At 44.7% G+C, this 27176-nt stretch overlaps 1 protein-coding gene across 1 annotated transcript in view; it reads right to left on the reverse strand.

Annotated features, from left to right (window-relative positions):
* Positions 1-27176, reverse strand: part of Onecut1 (one cut homeobox 1) — a 41894-nt gene that overhangs the window by 12380 nt on the left and 2338 nt on the right. The window lies entirely within an intron of this gene.

Here is a 27176-nt window from a genome sequence, read left to right on the forward strand (position 1 = left end):
GGACTATGAGAGAAAATGAATGAGAACAATGCTGTGGAATGTCTGTGGAATTTGTTTCAGGGTAGTGATCACCCATTACAATGTAGGAAAGCACCAACTGGAGGAGGTCTGAGTGTTGACATAATCATGAGGGAGAGAGAAGAGTGTGGGGGGAATTAGAGCATCACAAGCTTGTACTGCTTCTTAGGGCAGAGCAGTGCATGCATTTCATGTGTAAGCACTGTTTTCTGTGTGGATGTAAAGTTTCCACTAAAAATAGAGAAATGTTTACCATAGGACTGATTAAGGGTAATTGTTGTGACAGAAGTACTAAAGATGAAGATCCATCATGGGTCACCTCCATGAAGGTGGGCAAGCAGGTATGCTTTTAGGATTCAGTGGCAAATTGAAGTGGGAGCTGTCTTGAACAGTCAGACAGGTGTCTTTGACTTCACACTATTCAGGAGGCACAAGTAGGCTTGGCAAGTGCTCTACCCCTGAGCTACATCCTCAGCCCTTGTCTTTGTTTTTGTTTTGAGGCAGGGTTTTACTATGTATCCCAGTCTGGTCTTGAATTCACAGTTCTCCTGCCTTGACCTCCTGAGTGCTGGCATTATAGGTGCTGGGGATTGAACTTGGGGCCGTGTGCATGCCAGGAAGCACTCTATCACTGAGCTATAACCATAGCCCCAGGACGTACTTTATAAACTTGGTATATAGTAGCATCTTCGAATGTTCAGCGGTCAGCACAGCATTTGTGTATCAACTTGTATCCATCTTCCTGATTTAATAACACAAAGGCTTTACATTTCAACTGTTGACTGAGTTATGAAAAAGTCTGCCAAGAATTCTTAGATGAACTTGGACTCAGAAGACAGAGGCCAGCTCTAGGGCCACTGGCAGTTGTGGGATGTTGGGTAAGAGAGAAGCTAGCCTTCTTTGAGCTTCATGTTCCCAGCTGCAAAATGGATGACAATGGGTTTCTTACCTCCCAGAATGGAAATAAGCATTAACCACCACGATATGGTCAAGGTGACTAAAATTGTAAGCCCTTAAAGAGCATTGTAGATGTCTGCAAATTAATTTACCCTTTTTTCCTATCTACTCTACTCAAATGCAAGTGTGAGCACTGCATTGACACACAGATTTGAACCTTTGCCCTGAATCTAGTCTCTGATATGAACTTGGACAAGTTACTTACTTTCTTTTTTGGCAGATCCCTTTAAAGAAGCAGACAGTATTCTCAGGCCCTGAGGGTTCTAAAACCCTCACACACAGGCGCAGCATTGCTTCTGTTCCCAAAGTCTATAATTACCACAGTTAAACAAATTCCAAGGTAACCTTTCTCTCTTTTTTCTAATAAATAGCTACTACACTGACTTTTCCATTGCATTATCTCCATCCTTTCTTAAAAAGAGCTGATGTCAAAATAATTTCTGCTGGGTATTGAGGGGGGAGGAGAGGGAGGGGGCAGAGTGGGTGGCAAGGGAGGGGGTGGGGGCAGGGGGGAGAAATGAACCAAGCCTTGTATGCACATATGAATAATAAAAGAAAAATGAAAAAAAAAAAAAGCTGATGCCAGTGGTTCATGCTTGTAATTCTAGCTACCTGGGAGGCTGACATCCAGAGGATCACGGTTTGAGGCCAGCCCAGGCAAATAGTTCATGAGATCCCATCTCCAAAATAACCAGAACAAAATGGACTGGTGGTGTGGCTCAATCAGTAAAGCACCTGCTTTGTAAGCCCAAGGCCTGAATTCAAATCCCAGTCCTACCCCTACCCTCCAAAAAAGAACTTCTGGCAAACCAGAAGTGGCAACACATTTCTATAATTCCAGCACTTGGGAGGTGGAGGCAGGGAAATTATGAGTTTGAGGCCAACTTGGGCTACATTTGAGACACTGTCTCAAATAACAAAAACAAAGACCAAACAAACAAACAAAAAAAAAACCAACAAGCAACGGCTCTGAAATCAGTTAGTCCTGCAAATAATCCAGATCCATATTCATCTAAACTAAAATGACAAAACATAAACTCACACTCCTCACAATTGCTTCACTCTTATAAACTTTAGAGGTCAAAGGAATAGCAATAAACAGACTCCACAAAGAGTTCGGTGGCTGTCCTCCTAGGACTATGAGCCATTAAGCAATGGGCATTAATATATATGTGTATAAATATATTTATATATACACATTGGAGAACAGTTTGTCTAGCGTGCCTCATGTTGTCCTTGGTATGGTTGTCCCAGGGTTGGCAGCTCATAGATGGAAGTGTGGGCTGGAGCAGGGCAGCCTCCTCTCGTGGGTGCAGAGTGGTGTGTTTCAGTGTATATGTGCTGGGGGTATGCCAGGGGTCCAGCTGGACTGGGGGTAGACTCCAACTCCCAGACGATAAGAGAGATGTACCATGGAAAAAGCATCGCTCTAGTTGACACAAGATTTGTCTTCTGCTTCTGACTCTGTCACTAATTAGTTGAAAGTCTGGGTTAAATCCTTTAGCCAAGCTGGGCCAGGCTCCTTCCTGGTAAAATGAAGGGGCTGGATGAGACATTCACAGTCCTTTCTAGGTGCAGCTCCATGACTTGATGTATGTAAACAGCCTTCAGCACCACCCCAGGGGGGAGTGGCAGGCAGTGCCAGGACTGTCTGTTTCTGCGTAACAAATGGACACCCTGAGAAGTGTGAGGGTTGAACTATTCTCTCTAGAGAGAGCTGGGCGACTGTTCTGGGGCACACCCCCTCTTCTGTCAGACAATCCATATATCACCTCCTTAATCGCACTCCTGGCAGGCAGAGATGAGGGGGAGGTGGGTCTTTTGGGGATTCCACCTTCAGAAGGAGTAGGAAAGGGAACAAGATCTGTGCTTAGTGAGCAATATTGTCAGGCTTTGTATGATTCGTGGATTGGACTTCATAAATGAAGTTACTATTATTTAAGATAGGGCTTTGCTATATATAGACAAGCTGGCCTTGATATCCTCCTGCCTCAGTCTACCCAGTGTTGGGATTATAGGTACCCACCACCATGTCCAACTCAATGGAGTTATTCTTATACGCAGTGTGTAAAGGTCCTTTTGAAAATTCTAGTACAGTTTAGTTACACGGAGGGTAAATGGAGAAGTACATATTTTGGGGGAAGGTGGTAGACAAGTGAAAAATCAGGGGTTAGCACATTTCTGGAGAGCCCAGCTAAGAGTGAGCATGCCTCTTTAAAGTCATTATTTCATTCTCATGAAAGTTCTCTGATGTATCACAGTTAACAGGTTGAAGGAAATTTAGGGACTGAGTCTCAGGAAAGGGAAGTTTCAGTGCAGGAGTCTGCATGGAGAACTCCAGGAGTCAGGGCAGGAGATTGAGGCAGCCCTGGAAGAATCAGGCTTGCCGCCTTCAGATCAGTTGGTCTCCTGAGCCTACCAGGTTGAGGAAGGAGACCGTGCTGACAGCTCACTCACCCACCCTCATGTTCTTTGTGCTCTGGGAGTTCTCATACTATGACCAAGCACTTTTTCCCTCCAACAACTGCCCCTCGATGTTGTCCTAATGTCATGGCAGAAGCAGCGGGCCAGAGAGAGAGGTAAAGGGAAAGGCTGAGACTTCAGGTCACTGTTAATTGCCTTGCCACCAAAGGACAGTTTGGCATTTTAATAAGAGCCTGCTGGGAATCCATCATCTTCCCCCTGAGGGCCAAAACCAATGCTGAAGACTGGCCCTTGGCAAGTACTCTTGGGCAGGTAGGCCTGGATTGCCCATGTCACTCAAGGGTGGTCTGGCCTGGGTCTGCAAGAGCAAGGTCCTCAGATCCTCTGGCAAAAGTGCAGATGAACTGGTTAGGCTAAGCCCACCCTGAGATTCTCACAGCCTGCCCAGGCCTGCCACCCAAACTCCTGACAGGCCTGGCAGTGACATCCCTGCACATGCTGCTCAGAGGAGTCTGGGTTTTAGGGGCTTCAAAAGGATCAAAAAGTGTCTGGACCAGAATAGGCAAACCCCTAGGGACAGGTAGTAGGTTGGTGGTGGCCTATGGCTGAGGCGGTGATAGGGAAATGCTAGTGACTGCTAATGGTAAAGGGTTTCTTTTGGGGGGGTGATGAAAATGATCTAAAATTGCACTGTACACTGACAACCATGGAATTAAGCACTTCAAATGGGTGAATTATGTGGCATATAAATTACATCTTCATAAAACTGGTTCAAAAGGCAGCATGTCTGGGGGTGGGGGATGAACCCTCAACTCTCATGCCCACTGTGCCACCGAGAGAGCCCCTTCTGGCCTGTGACAAGGGTAAGAGGTGGTGGCTACTTGTGTTCATTGAGCCCTCAAGGCCCTCTCTCTTCAGCTGATGCTGCTTTTCAAAGTAAACTCCAGGAGATGACATGTAGACATTCAAATACCCAGATTCCATTAAACAAGACAGCGATGGTAGGGGAGACACGTCAAGGGGGATCATGGATATGACCATGGCAGGTGTGTCCTGAGCCCATTGTCCAGGCCAGTACCTGCACACACTGTAGAGATAAAAGAGTGAGTGGATTAACTGTGACACTGTCAAGATTACATCTCAGACTTCAGGCATCCCAGGTCAAAACGCTATCTGCCTTGCCTTGAGTTATTTTGCTGTGCTGTGGATATTTTTATAAGTTGGCCTCCTGATTGTGTTGGCATAAGGCAGCTTTTAAGTGGAAAACTCAAAGGGTGTGGCCCAGTGTGCAATTTGAAAGCCACACCAAGTGAGTCCTGACTGATACGGCTGAGGGCAGCCTTCCATGGGAACCTAACTCCTGTGTGGACTGCCTGCACTGTGAGGTCCAGCACAGGGAGATGGAGCCCATACAATCGGCTGGACACAGGCTGCATTTGCTGCATGTCTGTACCCATCCGTGGGTAGTCAGAGAAACTGTGGGAACTTCTGGGTATGCACATGAAAGGCCTAATAAAAATACACAAAGATAGCCAGGTGCCGTGGTGCACATCTTGTAACCCTGGTACTTGGCAAGCCGAGACAGGAGGATTGATTGTGAGTTCTAGGCCAGTCTGGGCTACAAAGAGAGACCCTGTCTCAAACAACCAAAACAAAACAAAAGCACTCAAAGAGCATACTTTCCCAGCAAAAAAATGATAACTGTAACTCTCCCTATATCTTTGTTAACAGGGCTAAAACACCTCCAGAAAACCTTTCCATGTGAACCCCACAAAATTCAGGTGAGGAAAAAATGGGTATTTTTTTTTCCTTTTTTGTTTTTTTCTGTTCTGAGGTTTGAACTCAAAGCCTTGTGCTTGCTAGGCAGCCACTATACCACTTGAGCCCTCCTTCCCATCTTTTGTACTTTGGGTATTTTTGAGATAGGGTCTTACTCTATACCCAGCCAGCCTGGACCACGAGCCTCCTGTTTACTTTTCTCCCATAGCTGGGATGACAAGCACCAGCCACCATGCCCAGGCATTTGTTGAGATGGGTTCTTTAGAACTTTTTGCTTGGGTTGGCCTCTCAATCTCTGCCTCTGAGTAGCTAGGATTACAGGCATGAGCCACCATGCCCAGCCCTTTATTCTTTCCTTTTTAATAGATGAAACCCTGTCAGTGACTTGCCTGGGGACATATAGCTGGTGAGTGTGTGATGAGGGCCTCTAACTCCACTGCACCTCTGAGAAAGAGGTGAGTGTGCTAGACACACTCAGGATGGTGAAAGAGGGCCAGCCAGGAGCTGAAGCAGTGGAACCTGATGCAAAGAGGACAGCAGGCTGACTGTCAGCCAGACCTGTCTATGTGTGACTGAGAGGATAGAGGTTTGCCCACCCAGGAAAATGGGCTGGATGGTTGTTGAGATGGAGCAAGTGTGGGCAGCACAGTGGACAGGACATCCACACTGGCTGGGGAGAGGGACTGAGGGAGTCTACTGTGAGAAGGGTCACAGAGGACCATGGAGCTGACTCCATGTGGAAGAGGAGTGCTGAGGAGTGGAGGGCTTTAGCTAAAGCCAAGAGAGTTTTGCTCCAACACACTCCCTGGGCACAGGCACCCAAACCTCCCCCAACAACCTTCAACCTTGTTATATTTTTGAACAGAGTTGTCCAGAACAGACACTTGCCTGCCCAGGCATCTGCTGCCTGGACTCCTTCCAGATTTAGCACATAGAACACTTTGACCTCTCGTCTCTAGGTAAAGCTCCACAGCTGCAGCCCAGCAGAGGTGGGACCCCTGGACTTTGTGATAAAAGGAGGGTAGAGACTGTTGGGGGCCTGGGAGGGGTGGAGCAGGATCCCTATGCTAAGCCCCATTTGTGAACGGCTTTACACAGCCTGACAATAACTATTGTCTCTACTTGAGGCTCTGTGAGGTTAAGGGCCATGTCCAAGGCCATCTCAATGGTAAATGGTGTAACTGAGGTTTGAGTCAATGCTGGGGTTGGTGATGGACTGGAGGAGACCAGGACGTGTAACCCCAACTATTCCTCACCACACTGGGGAAGGTAGCAAATCATATTAGCTTCCATTTTCCGGGAAAACAGCCCTTTCTGTGTGTGTGAGTCTAGAAAATCTTAATTCTTTTCCCTACAAATGTCGTCTTCTCTTACTTGGCCTGTTTTCCCTTCGGCACAGACTGATCCCAGGCTAGAAAAGTGAGCTGGGAATCCTTGTTGAGTGAAGGCATTTCATACCCAATGAGACTGCCATTGTCCTCTTGCTGGCATTCTCACTACATGCACACACTTCCTGAGCACAGGCTCAGGTTTTCTGTACACACAGGAAGAGATGCCAACCGGAACCCTCCCTTTGGAGGGTTCATCAGTAAGAATGCTCTCCCTGTATTAGGGCTCAAGGTTGATGGTAGAAAAAGAAGCTACTGCCTCATACCTGCTTGTTTGGTCAGTAGCAAAGGGTAATACGGCTCTTTTCTGAAAGGTCAGTTCAAGAGTTTTGATTTGTAAATTTAAGAAAGAATTTTGATTTGTAAATTCCTAAACTTCTGTTAATGCCTGGCCCACAAGAGTTGTGTTTTTTTTTTTTTCTTTTGCTGGGACTGGGGTTTGAACTCAGGGCTTTGCATTTTAAAGCAAGTGGTCTACTATTTGAGCCAAACTTCCACTCCATTTTGCTTTGGTTATTTTGGAGAGAAGGGTCTCATGAACTATTCTCCAGGGCTGGCCGTAAACTACAATCCTCCTAACCTCAGCCTCCCAGATAGCTAGGATTATAGGCATGAACCACAGCACTGGCTTTCACTAGAAAGCCCTCATTTTAAAAAGACCTCCAATGGTTTGGATCCTAATAATTGGAAATATATGACATGGATGCCCTAGTCGTGATGTTTACTCTACAATGCAGTTAAGACAGCACACTTGAGGAATTCCATGCCTATCACGCAATTTTACCTCATGAAGGTCTATGGTGAATTATAAAGTCTATCGATCTCATTTCTATAACTGTCTATATTACTTTATAGTGTTCACAGCAACTGAAAATTCCAAAACAGAATTTCTTCAGAAAAAACCTGCAATTCTGACTTTCTACTAAGTCATCATTTTCTATAATTAATTTCAAATTAGTAAGGCTTGCCTTATTTGCATTTCTGGAACATTGACTGTAAATGCTATTCTACCAACAACATGTATTGTACAATTAGCTTCAGGGGTCTCCCAAAAGCCTAGGAAGAAAGCTCTATGGCTGTTCTACCGTAATATTGAAGGACCCTGACACTTCGGCCTCAGCGACTACCCATCACTCCTGCCACACTGTTTAGACATCATTCCTACACACATCATGTCCTTTCACACCTTCATTCCTTTAGCTAAGTTGTTTCTTCCACCCAGAATATCCTTCCCTTTTTCTTTCCTGAACAGAGAATTCCTTATGGAATCAAGATCAGGTTCAAGCATGCCATTTTCTGCTAAACCTTCTCCTTCCAAGAGAGACTTGTTGTCTCCAATGTCCAGGGAGCACCTCCCCAACACAATTAGTTATTTACCTATCAGTGTTTGCTGGCAGACTGTGAGATAATCTCTCTTGCATAGTCCAAAAAGCTGGAGCATGGATTATGTCTTTGACATACATTAACTTCCTTGTTGGCTAAATAAGTTGTATGTGGTTCCATAGGAAACTGTGGCAAGTTTTTGTATCAAGTTTCATGAGAACTCCTCAGTCCCTTTACTCCCAGTTTATGGCACTGTGGAGTTCAGTCTCTAAAGTGCCATTGGGAAGTCAATGAAGATTGGCCAAGTCATGGCAGAGGATGCTGCTTTGCCACCACTCCTACGACTAAGTGAGAAGGTGATTCAGGGCCAGGTAGGAAGCAGAACAGAGAGACAGAAGGTGCAAGGGAAATTAATTTGGGCTGGGACATTGAAAGGAGTTGAGAGTAGAGTAAGCAGAACCCTTCATGCATGACGAAGTGAGCAGGGGAAAGCACAAGTCACTGCAGGGCTGAGGTGCGCTGTCTGTGACCTTTGCTCAGTTTAGTGGTGATCAGTCCACGTATGCCTTACTTAGTTAAATACACAGGAGAAAATAATTAGATTTACGGATGATGACAGCGCATATCTGCAGAGTGTGTGTGGTAGAAACCATAACAATAAATTAATGAGACGACTCCAGGGGACCAGTCTTGGAGAAATTCAAATTCAAGGGATGAAGGACTCAGATGAAGGATTCCTTATAAATAAAGTGAAGTGAAATACCAATTTTCTTCTGGTAATTACCAGGTCATCGCACTGTTTGCTGTTTGGGCCTCTGGCTATTGGTGCCCTGGATCCCTGGTTGAGAGGACCACTCTTTTTCTCCTGGTTGGCCTGGATTTTGCAGTGGGAGAGGCTGGAAGGACCCTCAAAAATTTTAAGTCTTGACTATAATTTGGAACCAGCTGAAAACACTAAATGCATGGTAGCTGGGACCCTTTTCAAGAGATACTGATGCAATCGGTCTTGCATAGGCCTCAGCCTGGAATTTCTGAACGCTCCCCATGTAAGACATGTAACTAAAGCTGAGACCCACTACTGTAAATCAGTGCTTCTCAAACCTGAATCATATGCACATCTTGTTAAAGTGAAGATTCTGATTCAGCAGGTCAGGGTGAGGCTCGAGATTCTGAATACCTAACAGGGACTAGGTTATGCCTGGCTGCTGGTTCAGAACCACACTCTGGGGAGTGAGGGCCTAGAGTCTAGAGAGTGAACTCTAATCAAGGTGTGATCTGAATACATCAGCATCACTGTGACATGAGGGAGCAGCTTGTTCATTCAGGAACTCCAAAGATACCTGATGAATTAGAATCTCTAAGAACAGGATAGGATTCATAAACAGACACTTAAAACAAGCTTCCCAGATAACTGAGATTTCCAATAAATCCAGAGCTACTTGCCCCTAGGCCAGTATTTTCAGACTTCCTAAGATCAAAAGAATCACCCCATAAACTTGTCAAAACCAGAGACCTGTGGCATCAGGATCTTAGGAGGGTGGCCTAGAAATCTATACTATTGGTGATTCCTATGCAATCAGATCTAGGAAAGCCTGTTTCATGGGACATTTCAGTGGGACCATGGAAGGACTAGGTAATCCTTTTATTCCTCCCCACAATGAAATTGTCCATATAAAATCCAGCTGCACTGATTGTCATAGACAGTCTGGCAGAGGGAAAGAAGTGGGATGTGTTTGGGGCAAGTCCAGTGTTTGGGATGTCCACAGACCTCAGTGCTGAATGTGGAGTCCTTTGTCCTGTGATTTGGATGAAAGGAGAGTTGGGTAAGACAAGGGAAAGGGTCTGATTAATGGCTGTGAGGTTTTGGGGTGGGGGTGCTGGTGGTAAGGATTAAACCCAGGATTTACACATGCTCTCTACTTGACCTACACCCTCCTCCGCAAGTCCCTGGCTGTGAGCTTTTTTTTTTTTTTTTTAACACTAATAAACAGAGCCTCCTTTATCTTGTGCCAAGTGCCTCAGGTGGAGAGAAGGGAGCCAGCTGTGGGACTGGAAAGCACTCTTATGGGCAAGCAGGGCCTGGAGAGAGGAAATGCAGTATTTCTTTGCCATGCTCTGATTTTCCACTGGGTTGGCATCCAAACATACACAAAACTAGTGATGCATATTTTAAGCTGTACTTCCCAAACTTTAGCATGCATTAGAATCACTGTGAGGGCTTGTTAAAATACAGATTACTGAGCTCTGCCCCAGAGTTTCTGATTCAGTAGGATTTGTAACAAGCTCTCAAGTGATAAGGGGCATATGTATGGGAGAGAGGGGAAGAACAGCAAATGAATATTGTCTAACAGTGTTTAAGCAGGTTTGTTTATTTTATGCCTATGTATGGAGCAATTCTGAAACATCCGAGATATATTACAGGAGAGAGAGAGATTGAGAGATTATTGGGTGTCAAGGTTCTCACTGTGAAGTAAAGGACATGAGAGAAGGTAAGGAGGTGGAAATACTTGTATGAACTCATGATGTTTAAAAATATGTTCACAAGCATGTACGTAGCATGTTTTTGTGCACACTTATGTGTGTATAATGTGTATATGTATATTAGTGTGTGTACATAAATACACACAAACCACACACACACCATCTCCTGCATCTGTCTATGAGTGTGGGAAAACAGTCATTCTAACAGACATCAGCATGTCAGTACCAAGATCTTCTTGGTCTCTAATACCATATTCACCAAAATAAGCCAGAGCTCATCAAAGAAATGGCAGATTCCAGGCTCAGGGCAGAATAGTAGGTTCCAGATAAACTTGGAACATTTTTTATACCAGAAAGTTTTTGAAAAGTGTCCCAAGGACATAGAAGAAGCCAGGTTAAAGGAGCTTCCATCAGTCGAATCTGGTATGACTGGGGCACCAAAATGCTTAAGTACCGTAATGAATTATAAACTATTGGAAAAAAGGAATGTGTATGTCCACATCAGTAGTAACTGTGCAAGTGAGTGAGAGAGAAGGCAGGGCTGTTGCTTGCTACAGAAAGTTGAGGGCTCCCCATCAAAAATGGGAGGAGTGCTGGAGATGGAAAACCATTCTGAAGCCATGGGATAAAGATAAGATCAGGCAAGAATCAGTAGATGTAAATCTGTGGGAAATTTTGATGAGGAATGGGATATTTGCATGGTCTAGAGTGTCTCCCCATAGAGTTGTAAGTGAGGGAAAAAATACCCAGTGGCTAGACAATGGAGAAATTAGACACCAATTTGGGTGATCAAAATTAACTCACTAGTTAAGTGAGGGACAGACAGTTGGGGGCCCTCAGATGTGATCCTCTGTCACCTATGCAGCTTTCTAGGTAAGAAAACATAAGCTCAATAGATCCATGAGGAAACATCAGGAAAACACAAAAGGAGACCTCTCTTATTTAAGAAGTGGGGATTGTGTTCTTCAAACATGTCAGTATTGTGGAAGACAAAGGAAACGCATGGAAATGTTTCATATTAAAATAAGCAAAAGCAATATGACACTGTGGACCTGAGAGTGGACACTGTGCTGGAGGGGAGCAATTCTCAAAGGACATTACTGGGTCAACTCACAAAGCTGAGCTGTGACTATACAAGAGAACATCCCTATTCAACATTCTTAAGTATTTAGCAGTAAGAGCCATGATGTAGGTAACTTACCCTCAAATGCTTCAGGAAAAAAATTCTGTGCATGAGAGAAATAGAGCAAATGATAAAACAAGTGGGGTAAAATGTTAACCATTGGTCAACGTTAACCAATGAGAAGAGGGTATACCAATGTTCTTTGTTCATTTATTTTTGCAACTTTTCATAATTTGAAATAATTTCCAACTAAAAATTACAATTTTTAATAGCATTACTGACATTAAGACATATCCCATTGTAAATTCTGTACCAACTTAATTGTGTATAAAAGAAAAAATTTAGCATATATTAATTGTACAAGGTGATGGGTTTCGTTATCACATTTCCATACCTGCATATAATCTGCTTTGATGAATACGTCCCTTCCCCTTTCTTATTCCCTCCCTCTTTTCTCTTTTCCCCTTCTATGTTCCTAGAAGTCCCCTGAAAAGTGAAAATTTAAAATAGATTTTATATATGTACTTCTAAAAAGCTAGAAGGAAACAAACCAATATATAGGTAGGTGCTATTTCTGGATTAGGGAATTATGAGCAATTTGATTCCAATTAATTATAATAATGTTTCAAATTTGCTAATGTTTCCATGCACAGTCTTAATACTTAGAGAAAATTATTTTTGAAAGAGGCTACCAAATATTTGGTCAAGTTTCACGTATAGTTTACAGGGTGCTGTGACATTCAATAATAGCAAGAGTAAAACAAAGCAAAAGGAAAAAAAACAAAACCCTGAAGACAACGAAAATACTCAGTGACAGGAATGGTTGTTGGAGCAGTCATATGAATTATGACACTTTAAAATGTAAAATCATAAGAATCTGTTTCCCTAATCAGTTTGTGGATCAATCTAAGTATCTAAAAATAGGAGATTGGCTAAATAAATTGTACATAACTGTAAAATAGAAGGCCTGTAGACTGTTTTCTGACAGAGTGCTCCAAGAGCACAGGCATTGCTCTCCCCTCTTGCTCTGGTAGCCTACATATTGTGAACATCACAGCTATACCCACCTGTTCAATGAATGAATGCTCACTCACTGTATTTGGGAGAGGGCACGGATGGTAGAATTACTAGGGATTTTTATTGACTCTATTATTCTTTTATGTGCTTTCATATACTCCAGTACAGATTTAGTAACATGGGATTTTTAATTAAAAAAAACTCACAAAATAGTATGAATGTATCATCCCACTGAGAAAAGAGTGGAAGGAGATTCATCCTCCAAAAGAGTCATTTATGTGTGGATGCAATGTGTGGATAATTCTTTTGAATACATGAGTAATTCTTGATTACTGTTTAGTATTTTGCTGCAAGAAAGTAAGTTGGCTTTAAAATTAGAATTAAAAATAAATTATAAAAATAAGATGCAAGGTGTTTAACTTGGCAGGTATGCAACAAATGATAAAACAAATATTATACTAAGGCTATATCATGGCAAAAGCAGGAAGTAAAATTATACTTCCATAATATGGCAATTAGCTTGCTGGAAAAATCCCCCCAAATCTCCACTTTCATGTTAAAGACAGTGCTTTAAAATGATATTGTAGTTATATTATATTATTTTAAAATAAAGGACTGGATGGTAGATAGAATATATTTTATAAGCTTAAATCTTGAATAACTGTCATGCCTGGAATTGCCTTTTATAAAAGAGCTGGAATAAGGGAACCACTATTGAAGATCTTGGGACTGGGCATGGTGGCTTATACCTATAATCCTAGGTACTTTAAAGGCAGAGGTGGAGAGGATTGCAGTTTGAGGCCAGCTGGGGAAAAAAGTTTGTGACACCACATCTTTTTTTTAAAATATTTGTATGTGCATACAATGTTTGGGTCATTTCTCCCTCTTCCCCCCTCTTCCCTTACTTTCCCCCCACACTCCTTCCCTCTCCCCTCCATCCACCTAGCTACCAGGCAGAAACTATTTTGCCCTTATCTCTAGTTTTGTTGGAGAGAGAGTATAAGCAACAATAGGAAGGACCAAGGATTTTTGCTAGTTGAGATAAGGATAGCTATACAGGGAGTTGACTCGCATTGATTTCCTGTGCATGTGTGTAACTTTCTAGGTTAATTCTTCTTGATCTAACCTTTTCTCTAGTTCCTGGTTCCCTTCTCTTATTGGCCTCTGTTGCTTTAAAGTATCTGCTTTAGTTTCTCTGCGTTGAGGGCAACAAATGCTATCTAGTTTTTTGGGTGTTTTACTTATCCTCATACCTTCCTTGTGGTGATACCACATCTTAATCAATAAAAGCTGGGTATGGTGGTGTATACCTGTCATCCCAGCTACCTGGAAAGTATAAATAGGAGGATCAAAGTCCAAGCCAGTCAGGGCAAAAATCCAAGACCAAAAAGGGCTAGGGGTGCAATCCAAGTGGTAGAGCACCCGCCTAGCAAGTGCAAGACCCTGAGTTCAATTTCCAGTAACACCAAGAAAAAAAAAGAAAAGAAGAAAGAAAATCAGAAAAGACAAGAAACACTTGGGACCATTTTCCAGCTACCTAGAAGGATGGCTACTCTGTTCTACTTCTCTAATTTCATCACTCATACCATTGTCCTGAATACCACTTTGATGAAATACATTTCTAGGGGACGATGTTGGTAAAAAGAATTAAACAAACAGGAGTCATTCACTAGGAACTTATAGTTTTAGATGGAAGAGGCCCTTAAATATTTTAAAACACACATACACAGGTCACACACTTGAAAAGTCATAGAGGTCTCTGAAGAAAACACAAGAATTGGTACCAGGGGGTAGAGAAGGGGGACTAGGTAGCAGAGCATAGTTTGGGAGGAAAATAGAGTTTTTCTTGTATATCTATTTATGCTGGGTAGCTTTTAAAATATGATGTGGAGACCAACCATGGTGGTACATGCCTGTAATTCCAGTTCTTTGGGAAGCAGAGGTAGGAGGATCAAGGACCCCAGGCTAGCTGGGCAAGTTAGTGGGAGAACTTAACTGAAAAAGAAACTAAAAGCAAAAGGACTGGGGGTGTGGCTCAAGTGGTGGAGTGAAGCCCTGAGTTCAATTCTAAGTACTGCAAAAATGTGTAGTATGTGCACATTTAATATATATTGGCATAGTATATATTAAAAACAAATATATATTAATTGAAAACAATTCTTTCTAAAATTTGGGGCTCATGGGACAACCATGAAAATGACTAGATTAGAGAAAAACCAAATTTTCTTTCTTACAAAAATATGCTTCTCTTTAGAATGCTTAGTTCCCATCATGGATGGCTTTGTGACTCAAACCAAGACTTGCCAACACTTGCCTGCCCAGCCTTTACCTGTAGACTACTAACCCGATATGACTGGGGCTTTCTTGTGTTCTCTAAATCAGGAATGGTCTCAGGCCAATCTCTTGCATTAGCTCTTCAGGGCTCCTTTGTGCCCAGCAGCAGATGGTTGGCTAGGGTGAGAGTGACCATCACTGCTCAGCAGCACTGGGAAGTGAAAACTGGACCTGATGGAGTGAAGCCAGAGTCCTCAGCTCATCAGCACCATGCTCACATTACCTCTCATCCAGTACTGACATGTTTGGGGAGGCAGAGACAATCTAGCTGATTTGACAGCTCAAGTCAGAGTTGTCAAGTACAGACGCCAGAGAGTCCACTTATCTTAAGAATATGTTGGAGAGGGTGGGCTCTCTCATCTTGACAGCTACATCAACACAGCACCTTGTGGATAAGGGTAGATCCAAACACGTAGTCAGGACCACAGAATGCAGCAACTCTCCCAGGGTCACTCCCACTACATCAGCTTGATTTTACTTTAGAAATTTTGCCCACCCATTTTCTCCTTTGCTGACAGTGACATTGATCAGTCCCTTCTCATCTATTGCTATCCCTCTTACTGCTTTTCCTCCTCCTACTTCCCCCACTCCAGCATGCTTTCAAAAGCACAAATGTGACCATTTCACTGCGTGACAGGCCATAGCTTCCTTTAGCTCCTGCTGTCAGAGGCCCAAGTTGCTTGGCCTGCAGACACACAAGGTCCTTTGTCAACCCTTTTAAGTCTTCTTTCCAGTTTCCTTTCCTGCTCCTCTAGAACTGTACTACCTAGATCATCAGAGCTGTTGCTAGTATTTCTCTCCCCGTGAATTCCTCCAGGATATGACACACCATTCCTCCTTTGTGCTCCTGAGCTGGGGACAGAACCTGGCATGGGACAGGCATCCAGTCAGTGTTAGGGTGAATGAAGGTATAGGGACCTTTTGAACAATGCAATGTGGCCGCTTGATGGTGCTTCTCAGACTTTATATACACAGGAGCCTCCGGGGATCCTATTAAAATACAGATGTGGATTCAGGAGGTTGGGGATGAAGGTCTGCATTTCCTACAAGTTCCCAGGTGAGGCTGCTGCTACAGGCCCAGGGCCACACTTTTTTTTTTTAATTTTTATTGTTTTATTATTCATATGTGCATACAATGCTTGGGTCATTTCTCCCCCCTGCCCCAACCCCCTCCCTTACCACCCACTCCACCCCCTCCCTCTCCCCCCACCCCCTCAATACCCAGCAGAAACTATTTTGCCCTTATCTCTAATTTTGTTGAAGAGAGAGTATAAGCAAAATAGGAAGGAACAAGGGTTTTTGCTGGTTGAGATAAGGATAGCTATACAGGGCATTGACTCACATTGATTTCCTGTGCGTGGGTGTTACCTTCTATGTTAATTCTTTTTGATTTAACCTTTTCTCTAGTTCCTGGTCCCCTTTTCCTATTGGCCTCAGTTGCTTTTAAGGTATCTGCTTTAGTTTCTCTGCGTTAAGGGCAACAAATGCTAGCTAATTTTTTAGGTGTCTTACCTATCTTCACACCTCCCTTGTGTGCTCTCGCTTTTATTACCACACTTTGGATAGTAAGGACCTACAACAGCAATAGCTTTAAGATGGGGGAGCAGTGTGGAACCTATGATTTCTACAGGGATTTTGAATGTGTATGTTTGTTTATTTATTTATTTAGTATGGTGCTGGGAATTTAACTCAGGGTCTTATGCTTAACAGTAGTCTGTCCTTTTAGGCGTTTAGTTTTGTTTTACAGATACGATGTTGATCTAACTTTGCCTGGGTTTGCCTTGAACTGTGATCCTCCTACCTCCACTTCCCAAGCAGCTGGCATTAAAGATATGTACCATGCTGCCTGGTGGGAATGTTGAATTGTTAAGTGAACTTTTGATTTCAAAAAGATCAAAAGAAGTCAAAGACTTTATAATCTTCCTTCCTTCCTCCCTTCCTTCCATCTTTTCTTTATTGGTGGTAGTGGGGTTTGAACTCAGGGACTTACAGTTGTTAGACAAGCGTTCTACCACTTGATCCACTCCGCAGCCCAAGAAGTCAAAGATTTTATACCCACATCACATACATAGTAAGCTATGGAGCTATAAGTGATTTGAGAAATAAGGGTTAATAACTAAAAATAATTTGCACTTCAATTTTCAGCACCAATATTCTAATGCGTGGAGTTACATTAGATTCTCTTGGAAACCTTCTCACCTCACCATTGCTCATCACCTATGGAACTCCCCTTCCTGGGATACACACCAAAAAGAAGTATAGGAGCAGCTATTGTTTCTCTTCCCACTGGCCTGAGAAACAAGGACAGTGTGAGCACTGACTGCAGTTGAGCATGTGCTCAAACAAAGAGACCAACTCTTCTATCCATAGCTAATGAAATTTTCTCTTTCACTTCTACTCTGTCTACAATTGGCTGAGTAAAATTTCTAAGACAGCTGACATTTAGTAGAGGGCCAGGACTTACTAAAATGATACTATAAAATGTCTTGGGGTTTGTTTGGTCCAAATTGTTTGGGTTGGGGGAACTAGATCCCCCAAAATCTCTTCCTTCTCAATGCTCAAATAATATTTATGCCTATCAAACAATACGTATTGTGTACATAGGACGAGAAACAGAAACACAATGAACTCCAAGAACCCACTACCACCCAACAGAACCAGAACGTTACAGGGTGTTCTCTCCTTTTATTCCCCTGCATTCCCCTACTCAAGGTACCACTCTCCCTAAATTTGTATTTGTTTTCTTTTCTTTTTGCACATGCTTCATAAGCACTCTGTCACTGAATTTTATCCCTGGTCCCATTTGTTTATCTATCTATCTATCCATCTACCATCTATCCAACTATCTTCTAAATCTATCTTTGGGGTTTTTTTTTTGAGACAGTGTTTTACTAAATAGTCCAGGGTGTCTTCAAATTCATGATTCTCCTGCCTCAGCTTTCCAAGTGCTGTCCATTTGTTTTTAAAACAAATATTTTAGATATATAAATGTTAAGAGATATTTATATATCTCTAAACAGTAAGTCGTTTAGCCTTGCTTTTAAGCTTTGCAAAAATAGTACCATTCTGGTGTGGTTTTCTATAGCTTGCTCTTTTTAAAAAAAATTTGATATTTGTTCCTAAGATCACCTACATTGCTGCATGTAGCTCTAGCTTATTTGTTTTCTTTTTTTTTTGTTTGTTTTTTTTGTTTTTATTTTTAAAAATTTTTTTTATTATTCATATGTGCATACAAGGCTTGGGTCATTTCTCCCCCCTGCCCCCACCCCCTCCCTTACCACCCACTCCGCCCCCTCCCTCTCCCCCCCACTACGCCCCCTCCCTCTTCCCCCCACCCCCTCAATACCCAGCAGAAACTATTTTGCCTTTATTTCTAATTTTGTTGTAGAGAGAGTATAAGCAATAATAGGAAGGAACAAGGGTTTTTGCTAGTTGAGATAAGGATTAGCTTATTTGTTTTCATCACCGTACACTGCTGCACTAAAACAGTCCTCAGGCTTTGTGTGCACATTCTTTGTCAGTGGACATTTAGGCTGTTTCCAGTGTTTTGTGCTTAGGAACAATGCTTCTAGGAACAGGAGTGCTTTGAGTTCATCTAGAATATATCCAAAAGAGTAGAATTGCTAGATACACAAGGTCCATGGTTATAAGATGATGCCAAATTATTTTTTGTAGCAAAGATAACAATTTACATCCCAGCCAGCAGTGTATGAGTTCCTGATGATCCTTAGTTTCACCGACAGCTTGTCTTACTAGGACACAGACAATGGCATGTCACACTGCAGCACTTTTGTGCCAGAAGGCAGCACTCCTGACTGGATGGGCTCTTTCCTCCTGACCACCTGACTGGAGAGCCTGGTGGGAGACTCTGCCCTAGAGATGGGGCCCTTGAGCCTCACACCTGGCTGAGTCCTATTACTGGGGACAGAGATAGGGTCCTAACTATGCCTGGCCATGGATACACGACCATCATAGAAGGCAGCCAGTCATAGAATGTGGGACCCGGAAGGGGCCCTAAAGTCAAATCCTTCCTTTTACATTTAAGGAGATGGCAACTCATTTACTTGGCAAAGTCTAAGAGCTAATTACTGCAAGAACCTTACTCCAGGGCACTTAATTCTTAATTCAGAGTTGTTCCCCCCCCCAGTAATTTAAGATATCATAACACGATCAATAAAATTAATAATGGCTCTAAATATTCAAATAGCTAACTGGTTTATTTTTAAAAGGTAGCTGTTTAACTTAAGCAAATGATGAATTTGATAACTTTAGCATTTTGCTTATGATGTGCCCAGGGGTAATATTTGGTGGGATAAGCGGAGGAAGGAGAAACCACCACAGTTAGGGTTTTAGTATGCAAATTTAACTATGCTAAAAATGGCTCCTGGGGAAACTAATGCCCAATAATCTCACTGATCATTCTTGCCCTTGAATCATTTCCCCAGGAAATTATTAGGTCCCTCTTTATAAAGCTGCTTTTGTGAGGAAGGCAAACTTCAGATTCATTGAGTCTAAATTCATCTTCCCTTACGATCAGTCGTAATTGAGTGGCTCTATCCTAAGAAGCTGGGAACAGTGGAGTTTATAGCAACTAGCCTCAGTGAGCTGGTGCTCACTTTACGTGTGATCACAGAAAATCACCGGAGAGAGAGTCTGTAACATAGGTACCAAGCACTCTTCAGAGTGTGTGTAATTGTTGAAAAAGTGGCATAACCCTGTGCACGGGAGTCTGTCCCCATCCACCCAAGGCAGAAAATTGAAACTGGGGAGGGGAGAAGGGCTGCTTAATAACAGCAAGGGCATTTGCAGAGCAAATGTTCCTTCTGTTTACTTCAAGAATTCTCTTCCCCAGCCCTGCTCATCTGCTGTCCACCTATCTATCACATAGAAATATCTTTTCATTTAACAGACTGCTGATTGATAAGAGCCTTCTGTGAAGCGTCCCTCTTCGGGTGTCAGGAGGGTGGGGAAGCTTGGAGAGAAAGAGCACCCAGTCATTTTGCCCAGGAATGCTGACCAAACCATACTGAGGGTACTTCTGCTTCAAGTTTTTCTCCTCCTAGCAGTCATTTTAATCAGCTCTTCTCTATTTAATGAGTTCGTAATGCCATTACATAATCACCCAGCTCTCTGGATTAATGATGAAAAGAGGAACTGATTTTTCTAGTTGCATCATTTGAAGTAAATGTTAACTTTCTTTCTGAGTCTTTAGTTAACCGCATTAGTGTGACAAATATGTCTTTGTCTAGCATAAGTAATTAGAATTTAATCACTTTAACTGCATCTTAATTACCCCAAATGAATTGAAAGGACATTTAATAGCAAAGATTAAATTGCCTTAATGAACGATTTTTGTGACTCCATCAATACTTGAACCGCGTTGGCCACTCCTCTCACACGCTCCATTCGAGGAACCCGCAGTGAGTGCGGAGGTCACTAGGTGGCGCGCTTCGCTCGTTTGTTTATTTAATTTCCCCATTGATCTGTTTTAGAAGACAACAGGAAAGAAAGCGAAAAGCACATAGTTTATTGTGTTCTTCTGATAACCTCTCTTTGGGACTATGAGATCATCACCAGATGTGAAAACGAAAGGAGTGATTTCAGAAACTGTCGATTTTCTGAGTCCCCTATTGCCTCTGCAGAGGAAGATGAGAGGCACATGGGTGACTGGAAATGAGCAGTGTTTGACGGAAATTTAAGTTGCACTATGGACAAATGCCAACATGCATACGGAGTTTCAGTCAATTTATTATTTTTGTGTGTGCGCGCAGATTCCTAAAATAACAGGGGAGCTTTAGAAGTGCAAGGCAGGCACTGATGCAGAGCCAAGAAATGTAATTGCTGCCCAAGAGCGGTTCGGAACACACCAAGGCTGGAAAGTATGAAGGCTCTGGGTCCTTGGGCCCTCCTCCAGGCACGGGTCCCTTTGGACCAGCTCTACCCACAGAGCACTTCTAATGAGATGGGTCTTGCCCATCAATAATTGTTTAAGTGAATAAATGGTTAGAGAGACATGGGTTCTGCGCCTAGCTCTGTTCCTGTCTTGCATTCCTTTTGACTGCTTCTTCAAAGGAGAGCAATAAAAAACCTCTCTTATGAGAGTAAAAAAGAAATAAGTTTCCATAAGTAACTCTCTGTGAGAGCCCCAAAGGGAAGATACTCCCTTTCTAATTTCCAGAACTTTATTATGCACAAGCTTTCTAAACTGATAGTGAATTAAACAGTTCTACATTCTACAATGACCTGCTGGACATGAACTAGCAACAGAAGCATGGGGTGGAGGATAAGAGGGTTTGGGGTTTTGAATAGGGGAAGCTGAGTTCTAAGCATCAGTGTTTTCCACCTGCGTTATCATGGGTAAATTATTTAATCTCATTAAAGAAAGCAGCTGGAAATTTATATTAACTACTACATCTGGGAGCTCTTAAAAACTCCAATGTCATGTCCCATAAAAATAATCTTGGGTTGCAGCCAGACCTTAGTTTTAAGTCTGTAAGTGATTCCAATGTGTGATACATAGTGATTCCAATGTATTGCAGGCATAGACGATGAGTATTCAATGAGACTCCACATGTGCCAACCACAGTACACAATAAATACAAGAACCCAAGCTCCTTCCTTATCCACTGCTAAGACAAATCTGGTGGATTATATATTAGGGTCAAATTCTGTTCAGCTGTTGTCTTATTAAATGTCCCCATCTAAAGGAGAAGAAAATTTTATGAAGCTAATTTGTTCCAATATTATGAATATATGAATATCTTTTGGGAGGGACATGTGTAGCTGATCCCATAGAAAGGCCCTATGATAAACTGTATGCTTGCATCTAAAATAGGCAGATTGTCTTGTGATTGGCCTAGTCACCTAACCCAGTTCTATCATTTCATGGGCAAATTAAGATTCATTAGTATTAGCAAACTTTTACTAAAATAAAAACTTACAAAATTGAGAAGAGATAGGAATTTATGATTGGATGCTAAATTCATTCACATTAGAAAGAATTTTTTTTGAAGACAGGGTCTCATAGAAGTAATTTTTTTACTGGACTATGTAGCTGACATTTTTCATGTAGAAATAATGTGGCTTTCTTTTTCTAAAGGTGCTTCCTCATCTTTTTTAAGTAGAGACATAACAAAAATCATATTTAATGAACATGTGTCGAATGCTTTTCTCCAGCATGATAAGAAATGAATCCTTTAACAACCATGACTCCCACAAGCTCTTTCTTCTGTTGCTACTCTAGGTTGGGGGCCATTCAGTTTTACCAAAGTGTGAAAATCCTGCTGTTTTAATGGGGACTGAAATGAAACTAGTCATTTCTCATTCAACCCATTAAGGCTCCTTGGTGGAGTTACAATATTAAGTATGTGTTTAAATATTCCATTGTGCAGAGTTGGCAAAGAGCATTGAGCCTTGCCACTTCAAGGACAAGGACTTCTACCCATGGAAGTGGAGAAGCAGGACACCCGAGAGCCTCCCTTTTAATTACTCACAGCCAGCCTGCCTTCCTTCTTGCCTGCCTGCCTTCCTTCCTTCCTTCCTTCCTTCCTTCCTTCCTTCCTTCCTCCCTCCCTTCTCTCTCTCTCGCTGAAATCAGAAATACATTTTGCCTGGATATGAACTATTTCTTAGGAGAACTTTGAGGAGCAGAGTCTGATTAGCTGAATTTGCCATGAATGTGGAAATGATGACATCAAACAGCTCGTGTAACAACCTCCTTAAAGACCTTCTAGATTAGAGATGACTATAGATTTTCTCCAGCACGGATCAAAGGGACTGAATTGAACGTTTTAGCTTAATGATCCAACCCCTGTCACACCCACAGGGACGCGAATTCCGATTTTATAAGCAGGTGTGCACGTGCGCACACAAAGCTGCCGTGGAGGGAGGAAAAGATCAACCACCTGATCACCGGGGGTAGGTTTGATCTTTTCCATCACTTCACTATGCCAGTGTAGATTCCTGGCGGGGCCTCTTGCTCTCATAAACTTCACAGTATTTGCTGTGAGTATTCGTTTTCTCGCTACAACTTTTCAAAGCCCCTTACCCCAGCCGCCTTTCAGAGATAAGGGGTACCACTGGATTAGGCCACCAGACGGTGGGGCCCTGTCCAGGGTCCTGACGCCGCACCAGTGCTCCACGCGGGTCGTCCTCGGAACGCCCTTTCACCCACCCCACAGGAGAGGAAACAAAGACTTCCAAGCTGAAGGCCTCAGGGCTGCCTTCTGACTCCCGGTCAGTTTGCTGGAAGAGGAAAAGACTAAACAAAGAAACCGCTAGTCCACCCATATTATGTCCATCAGCCCCAATCTTCAGAAGAGGGTCACCTTCTCTAATCTTGACTCTGTTTTTCTCACATAAAGACCTGCACCAGAAGCACAATTTGGATTAGAAATCCAAACGTGCACTTATCTGGGGAGGTTAGAATTGGGGTGTACTTTTGGGGGATGGAAATTGTGCCTCCACCAATGAGGTAACCTCAACAGGTTCACTAGATATCCTTCGCTTCCTCCGCCACTCACTCCCTACCGAAATAGTTACGGGTTTGAAAACCACCAGGACAGCAATGGTCTAAAAACAAAGGAGCCAGCATCCCTTTACTGTGGATGTTGGCTAGGCACCCTGCCCCGCCCGCCCGCAGGGGGCGCGCGCACTTCTTCTGCGCAGCTCACCCAGGGAAGGTGTGACCCAGAGCAGCGAGTTAGCGGGTGCAGCAGCCCAGCTCACAGAGAGTCGCAGAGGGTCGAAGCTTAAAGACAGACACACTTTGGGCTTTGGGTGGTTTTGCTGCTACAACACAACTGTACTATTGTTGGTGCCGTCCGTCTCAAGTGTTTGGAGTGACCCCTGTACCCTGGCCCTGGCGTGTAGCTCTGAGTACCGGAATCGCTCTCGGACGCTGCCAAAGCGCTCGAGGCTGCACCTGCTGGCGGAATAGCCAGATGCCCTCCAAACAGGCCGTGAAGGTTATCTCTAGTGGACAGTCTTTGCTCAGTCACCAAGGTCGGTGCACAATAGCCACCAGGCCTCCCCAAGCCTCAGAGGCAGATTTAACCCACTCGCATCAAACTAGCCGCTCCAGTTTCCACCTCGTGCCCCCCATGAACACCTTCCGCTCCTCATTGGGGTTTGTGGTTCCTCGTGATGAGTGCTCAGAGGAACTATTGTCCTGCACCCTCGAGGGGACAGATACAGGCTGGGAGAAAGGTATCACGCAGAGCCTTATGGTGACTGTCCCAGACCTTTTAATTTCACAGTCGGCTGGTGTGTGTGTGTCCCCACCCGACTACCCGAAAGCACTGCCACTGTTCATTCTGGTCAGGATCTGGGACTCTTGGTTTCCTCCTGACAACAGCCATCCTCCAGCTATGCTGGGAGCAGGCGGTCCAGGCCTCGCCCCCAGGCGGACACGGTCCGTCGCGCCCTGTCAGCCCTTTGTTCGCGCCGCAGCGGGCTAGTAGCAGCTGCACGGGGACCGCGGCGCCGAGACGCAGAGCTCGAGGAAACCCATGTGTTTGGCGCTTTCTCCTCCCACTCTTGAACCAAGGAACCCTTCCAGCTCCCGCGTCCCACACGCCCAGTCCCGGCTTCTCTTTCGGCCTGCAGTCTTCCAGGATTGGGGAAGTGCGGTTCCAAGGGCCCAGGATAGCACTCCTGCCTAGTTCCCGGGCCCAGGGAGGCAAGGGGACACTTGAAATGTCACCGTCCGGGATAAATATTAACAAAAAGCAAATGGACTTGTGCGGGGCCAGTTATCAATCAACCAGGCCGCAAGGCCACTCACAGCAAACAAGGCCCAGGTTGGGTCGGACGAGACTTTCTCAGGCCACCTCCGGGCAGAACACTTCCCTGTCCCCTCCCCCCCCCCCCGCCCCCTACAAGGCTCGTATTCTCCTCCCGGTCTTTCTGGAGAGAATAACCACTAGAACGGGGCGAAATGCCGGCTGCTAGAGGCCGGGCCATTTCCCCCGCGTGCATTGGAGGTTTCCTGGCCTCCATCGGAGTGGCACGGCACCCACCCCCGCTCGAACCGCCTTTTGAGTCTATGGTGCTGCGCCCCCGATGGGAATCGCTTGCAGCCTCTTCCCGCGCCGGCAGCTCCCGCCATCTGGTCGAAGCCTTCTGGAATCTTTAATTGGAAACTAATCTCGCGTCTTGATAAGTGCCCACGACAGGGGCGGAGCATCCACCCGTCCTGCCCAGCTCGCCCCCGCCACTCGGGACCAGAAGCGGCGCGAGTCTGATCGCGCTGCGTTTTAATGGGCAGCAAGTACTGCATTGAGGGAACATATATTGATTTTTTTTTAAAGGTAGTTAATTTGGTGAGAATTTCCTCCTGTCGCCCGTCTTCCACTAGCGCTGTAATTTCATGACCAGAAGGCGCTCTCCCAAACACAGTGCCACGTGCAGAGGGTTTTGACCCCGGACAACAACCTGCATGGAACACAGAGGATGGAGAGGGACGTGGAGAAGCCACCTTCTCTCAGAGGAGCCAAGGAATCAAGTTCGGGCCTCTCATGGGGGTTGGGGGTAGATGGGGGTGGTGTCTTTGAGGGGGACTACAGGACAAGTGCAAGAGCCACGCAACGCACACGGGACAAGCAGGAACTGCGGAGGTGGGGGGGGGGTGACTGAAGTTGGGCAACAGCCAAGGTCAAGGCGCCCAGCAGTTGGTTTTCAGGTTCCTGCACTCAAGGGTCTGTTAGATATCACTTACAGGATTCGGAAATCAACCTCACTTTAAAAAGAAAAAGAGAAAGAAAATTAACGAGATGGCTGGTGGTTCTTCAGTGACTTAAAACTAGGTGGTGGCTTTTGTAGTATGATGGGATGACTCTGGATTCCTTGTGTGAGGCCCTTTAGGACCCTCACTGCACACTCAGTCTTAATCCTCCCCACCAGCCCTTTAAGTTAATAAAAAAATTAAAAGGCAAAGTTCCATCCAGGTCTCAGGACAGCGAGTTCCCTCGGGTTTGGTGAAAGGAAGTGTGTCCTGCGGTAGTCCACTTTTTCTAGGAAAAGGTCACGTGCCTGGGACCAAGAGGAGAATGTTTTGATACGGGGTGCTAGGAGCGCAGGCAGACGCCTCCTTCCATGACCTCCTGGGTACCGTGAGCACCTGCCCAGCACCCAGCCGCTCTTCTGGCCTGTGAATCCTAGCACTTGGGCCGCACTCCTAGAACTTGGGCTCTGCTCTCTGTGCCTGGAAGTCAGAGTGTGCTTGCACAAAACAGTGCACAGGTGGGGCTTCCAAGATTCGGAGGTCGCCTCTGTGTGAGGCAGTAGGGGAGGGGGGCCGGAAGAGGGTACAGTAATTGAAATTTAGCCTAGTGGTGGTGGGGAAAGGCTGGGGACTGGACTTTCCTGAGGGAGTTCCCTTCTTTTCCCCTCTTTTTCCACCTTTCTCCATCCCACCCGCTGGTTGACCTCAGTGAGTAAAGTCTGGGCAAAAGGTCCAGAATACCAGCTCTCCATGTGGGTGAGTATGTGAAAAGGCACTACTTTGAGGTTCCTTAGAGGCGGAGCAGTCAGCGCAAGGAGCAACCCTTCTCCCACCCTTTTCCGAACCTCAACTGCTCACAAGGTCTTGGTCAGCCCACCCAGGGCGAGATGGTGCCAGCATCCAAGGCTAGAGTGAACACATACGGGAGCCTGGGATTCGCGGGGCCACGTCGTCAGCCTACCCCTTCGGGGTCTTCCTACCAGCTGCTTTGCCTGGCTCCTGGGTGCAGGCAGCAGGAGTCTGCGTTGAGAACTTTGCTTGTAGTGAACCTGAGGATTGAGCTAGGCTGGGAAATGTGGCCGGGCAGAGACTCAAGCACCGTGGCGCTGAGGAGGGGAGGCCTCTCGCGTCCAGACCCAAGGAACGCTTTGGTTCGCTGGGGGGCTCAAATCCTGGGCTCGCTGGCACCTGCCTCCCCCTAGCTTCTTATTGGCAGGAGTGAGGTGGGGGGAGGGGGCTTCGACCTTACGCTTTGATTTTAGGCTGTGAAACGGCTCAGTGCCCCCGGCTCAGTGCGGATTGACTGTCTCTCCTTCTCCAGGGACGAATTAATGGAGAACGATCAGTTAATTAACAAACCTTCATTCTGGCTTTTACCTTTCTCTTCGCCGAGGCTAAGGCCTGGGAGCGGGGCTGAGATGAGGGTGGGGAACATGGGATTCTGGAGTCAATCAACTTAGCAACGTCAGTCCAGGTCACATCAAACCCAGTCGGCTCTCGCCTGCTCTTGGCTCTACCTCCCCTCGTGTCCTTCGTCTTCAGGGATCGCCGAATGCTCCTGAAATCCCCCGTGAAGTTTCGCGTGGGTTTAGCTGTCCCCTAGGTCTAT

Source organism: Castor canadensis, chromosome 2 (genome assembly GCF_047511655.1).
Source record: "Castor canadensis chromosome 2, mCasCan1.hap1v2, whole genome shotgun sequence".
NCBI lineage: Eukaryota > Metazoa > Chordata > Mammalia > Rodentia > Castoridae > Castor > Castor canadensis.